At 38.1% G+C, this 3429-nt stretch overlaps 1 protein-coding gene and 4 non-coding genes across 5 annotated transcripts in view; 1 reads left to right on the forward strand and 4 right to left on the reverse strand.

Moving 5' to 3' along the window:
* Positions 1-3429, forward strand: part of adgrv1 (adhesion G protein-coupled receptor V1) — a 143887-nt gene that overhangs the window by 75909 nt on the left and 64549 nt on the right. The window lies entirely within an intron of this gene.
* Positions 663-734, reverse strand: trnac-gca. The gene has a single exon. It is a non-coding gene; the product is annotated as a tRNA-Cys (tRNA).
* trnac-gca lies at positions 1175-1246 on the reverse strand. Its single transcript has one exon. It is a non-coding gene; the product is annotated as a tRNA-Cys (tRNA).
* Positions 1688-1759, reverse strand: trnac-gca. The gene has a single exon. It is a non-coding gene; the product is annotated as a tRNA-Cys (tRNA).
* On the reverse strand, positions 2282-2353 carry trnac-gca. The gene has a single exon. It is a non-coding gene; the product is annotated as a tRNA-Cys (tRNA).

Here is a 3429-nt window from a genome sequence, read left to right on the forward strand (position 1 = left end):
TCTTGATCTGCAGTCAAATGCTCTACCACTGAGCTATACCCCCCTTTTTTTCACTATATTTACAGATTTACAGAGTGAATATGGGCTAAGTTTGCATGATTTTGAAAAAAAAACATTCTTGCCGTCATTGGGATAATGTAAAACCGTTGAGACAATGTTGATCTTTATTTGACAAAACCAGATGTCACAACTTTGCGTTAACTACACCAGTATAAAGAAAAACTTCCTTTTGAGAAGCTGTAGTACTTTATTGACGCTGAAATGCCCTAGACAGCAACAAGGGAGCACCTGGATTTCACTCGAGACCTGTTTATCTGCAGTTAAATTGTCTACCGCAGATGTTTAACATAAAACCGTCAAGACAATACTGAATTTTTATCTGACAAAACGGGATTTCATTACTTTGCGTTAATCAGAGCAGGACAAAGCAAACTTTCTCTTGAGAAGCTGTAGTACTTTATACACGCTGGAGTTGACCCGAGACCTCTTTATCTGCAGTCAAATTGTCTACCGCAGAGGTTTAACATAAAACCGAAAAAGACAATACTTAATTTTTATCTGACAAAACCAGATACCATTACAATGATGAGACCAGTAGAAAGCAACTTCCTTTTGAGAAGCATTAGTACTTTATACATTCTTAAAGCCTCTACACAAGAAAGAGGGGGCATCTGGAGTTGAACCAGACACCTCTTGATCTGCAGTCAAATGCTCTACCACTGAGCTATACCCCCCATTTTTCAAGATGTTTCCAGATTTACAGAGTGAATTTGGACTAAGTTTGCATGATTTCGGAAAAAAAAATTCTTGCCGTCATTGGGTTTAATGTAAAACCATTGAGACAATGTTGGTTTTTATTTGACAAAACCACATGTCACGACTTTGCGTTAACTACACTAGTACAGAGAAAAACTTCCTTTTGAGAAGCTGTAGTACTTTATCGACGCTGAAATGCTCTAGACAGCAACAAGGGGGCACCTGGAGTTGACCCGAGACCTGTTTATCTGCAGTTAAATTCTCTACCGCAGAGGTTTAACATAAAATTGTCAAGACAATACTGAATTTTTTATCTGACAATACCAGATACCATTACAATGTTGAGACCAGTAGAAAGCAACTTCCTTTGTAGAAGCATTAGTACTTTATGCACACTTAAAGCCTGTAGACAAAAAAGAGGGGGCATCTGGAGTTGAACCAGAGACCTCTTGATCTGCAGTCAAATGCTCTACCACTGAGCTATACCCCCCATTTTTCAAGATATTTCCAGATTTACAGCATGAATATGGGCTAAGTTTGCATGATTTCGAAAAAAAAAAAATCTTGCCGTCATTGGGTTTAATGTAAAACCGTTGAGACAATGTTGATTTTTATTTGACAAAACCAGATGTCACGACTTTGCGTTAACTACACCAGTACAAAGAAAAACTTCCTTTTGAGAAGCTGTAGTACTTTATCGACGCTGAAATGCTCTAGACAGCAACAAGGGGGCACCTGGAGTTGACCCGAGACCTGTTTATCTGCAGTTAAATTGTCTACCGCAGAGGTTTAACATAAAATTTTCAAGACAATACTGAATTTTTTATCTAACAATACCAGATACCATTACAATGTTGAGACCAGTAGAAAGCAACTTGCTTTTGAGAAACATTAGTACTTTACACATTCTTAAAGCCTCTAGACAAGAAAGAGGGGGCATCTGGAGTTGAACCAGAGACCTCTTGATCTGCAGTCAAATGCTCTACCACTGAGCTATACCCCCCATTTTTCAAGATATTTCAAGATTTACAGGGTGAATATGGGCTAAGTTTGCATGATTTCGAAAAAAAAAAAAATTCTTGCCGTCATTGGGTTTAATGTAAAACCGTTGAGGCAATGTTGATTTTTATTTAACAAAACCAGATGTCACAACTGGATTTCACCCGAGACCTCTTTATCTGCAGTTAAATTGTCTACCGCAGAGGTTTAACATAAAACCGTCAAGACAATACTGAATTTTTATCTAATAAAACGGGATTTCATTACTTTGCGTTAATCAGAGCAGAACAAAGCAAACTTGCTCTTGAGAAGCTGTAGTACTTTATACATGCTGGAGTTGACCCGAGACCTCTTTATCTGCAGTCAAATGCTCTACCGGTGAGTTTTAACATTAAACCGAAAAAGACAATGCTGATTTTTATCTGACAAAACCAGGTATCATTACACTGATGAGACCAGTAGAAAGCAACTTGCTTTCAAGAAGCATTAGTACTATATACACACTTAAAGCCTCTAGACAAGAAAGAAGGAGCATCTGGAATTGAACCAGAGACCTCTTGATCTGCAGTCAAATGCTCTACAACTGAGCTATACCCCCCATTTTTCAAGATATTTCCCGATTTACAGAGTGAATTTGGGCTAAGTTTGCATGATTTTGAAAAAAAAAATTCTTGCCGTCATTGGGTTTAATGTAAAACCGTTGAGACAATGTTGGTTTTTATTTGACAAAACCACATGTCACGACTTTACGTTAACTACACCAGTACAAAGAAAAACTTCCTTTTGAAAATGCTGTAGTACTTTATCGACGCTGAAATGCTTTAGACAGCAACAAGGGGGCACCTGGAGTTGACCCGAGACCTCTTTATCTGCAGTTAAATTGTCTACCACAGAGGCTTAACATAAAACCGTCAAGACAATACTGAATTTTTGTCTGACAAAAACGTGATTTCATTACTTTGCGTTAATCAGAGCAGAACAAAGCAAACTTGCTTTTGAGAAGCTGTACTACTTTATACACGCTGGAGTTGACCCGAGGCCTCTTTATCTGCAGTCAAATGCTCTACCGGTGAGTTTTAACATTAAACCGAAAAAGACAATGCTGATTTTTTTATCTGACAAAACCAGGTATCATTACAATGATGAGACCAGTAGAAAGCAGATCTGCAGTCAAATGCTCTACCACTGAGCTTTTTCCTCATTTTTTCAACATATTTCCAGTTTTGCAGAATGCGTATGGCCTAAGTATGCATGATTTCAATAAAAAAATTCTTGCCGTCATTGGGTTTAATGTAAAACCGTGGAGACAATGTTGATTTATATTTGACAAATCAGATGTCACGACTTTGCGTTAACTACACCAGTACAAAGAAAAACTTTCTTTTGAGAAGCTGTAGTACTTTATCAACGCTCAAGTGCTCTAGACAGTAACAAGGGGGCACCTGGAGTTGACCCCAGACCTCTTTATCTGCAGTTAAATTGTCTACCGCTGAGGTTTAACATAAAACCGTTAAGACAACACTGAAATTTTATCCGACAAAACGGGATTTCATTACTTTGCGTTAATCAGAGCAGTACAAAGAAAAACTTGCTTTTGAGAAGCTGTAGTACTTTATCGACGCTCCAATACTCTAGACAGTAACAAGGGGGCATCTGGAGTTGAACCAGAGACCT

This window comes from Cyprinodon variegatus, unplaced genomic scaffold (assembly GCF_000732505.1).
Source record: "Cyprinodon variegatus isolate N-32 unplaced genomic scaffold, C_variegatus-1.0 Scaffold85, whole genome shotgun sequence".
In the NCBI taxonomy this organism is placed as follows: domain Eukaryota; kingdom Metazoa; phylum Chordata; class Actinopteri; order Cyprinodontiformes; family Cyprinodontidae; genus Cyprinodon; species Cyprinodon variegatus.